Source organism: Galeopterus variegatus, unplaced genomic scaffold (genome assembly GCF_000696425.1).
Source record: "Galeopterus variegatus unplaced genomic scaffold, G_variegatus-3.0.2 Scaffold81, whole genome shotgun sequence".
NCBI classification, from domain to species: Eukaryota; Metazoa; Chordata; class Mammalia; order Dermoptera; family Cynocephalidae; genus Galeopterus; species Galeopterus variegatus.
In genome coordinates, this window is record NW_007726192.1 from 369,943 (window position 1) to 371,225 (window position 1,283).

A 1,283-nucleotide genomic window follows, 5' to 3' on the forward strand; every position below is an offset into this window, starting at 1 on the left:
GACGCTCTGCCGGCGGGAGGGCGACTCGGGGCTTTCCTCGCGCCTGTCGAAGGCTTCCTTCCTCCTCGGGGGTCTCGCCCTCTCTCTTTTCTGCAGGGCAGAAGGCAGCGGCGAGAAGAGGAGCTGCCAGCCGGAGTTCTCCTGGCACCACGAAGGAGAGATGTGCAGCGGCCCAGTGAGGGAAGCCGAGTGTTTGCCAGGGGACGCTGCGAGGGGGGATGAATTTATAGGGCTCTCACTCCGTGACGTGCCCTCCAGTGGCTTTTCTGATTCGCTTTCTGACCTAAACACACATTAGTTTAGTCCCCATGCTAGGGCCAACACGGTCTCCAAATATCTGCTGGCTGAAGTCAGAGGCTTTGCATATCATGTATTACATGGCAGGCAAGGAAGAAGGCTTCTGAGGCTGGCCGGCTCCTCAGTCCTAGGCTCCATTTTCATGCTGTTGTAACATAATACCAGACATGGGGTAGGCACATACATTCAAAATCCCAGTTCCAGAGGCGTAAGATCACTTGATCAGGAACAGGTCAGGGGAGGTTGGGCTAAACCTGCTTTTATCCAGATCTTCAAAAATGCAGATGGGAAACCTAAGCAAGCACCCTGTTGGGTGCCGAGTTGCCAGCGAGCAGGGACCCAGCCCCCATTACAGAGCTCTGTGAATGGGAGAGGTGAGACCTTTTCGGCATTCCTTCTGTTGGTGAGCTCACCATCAGAAGCAGCCGAGCCTTTTGTAGAGGACACGAGGAGGCCAAGCCCTTACACACCCTGTGCATACGTATAACCATAAGTACGTTTCATTTATGTGGGGCATGAAATTAGCTCTACCTTTAAAATAATGTACTAAATAAGGTATGTCTTTGCTAAGCAGAAACCTGCTTTCCGGAAGCCATTGGACCTGAATTCAATGAGACCTCTTTTATTTTATTAGCTGGGGTCAGGGAAAGTGTAAACAGGCTCGGTTTACATCCATGTACCTCTTATTTTATGACTCATCTGGTTGTTGGGGAGTATGTGTTCTTCAAGTAGCTGATACAGACAATAGATGGTGAAATGTGTGTGGCAGTGTGGGGGGGAAGATCATGTATTATTAAACTTCTTCAGAGTCAAAGATCAGCTACTTTGGAGGTTTGTCAGTGAAGTTAGTGTGGGAGGAAAATTGTTCTTACTAACATTACTGTGATTTAATATTAAGAGAAATGAAAGTCAAGTCATTCAAACATACCTTAGCTGAAATGAGGATGCTCTCTGCAGTTCTGCGGAATGTGACATTTCTTTCTTTG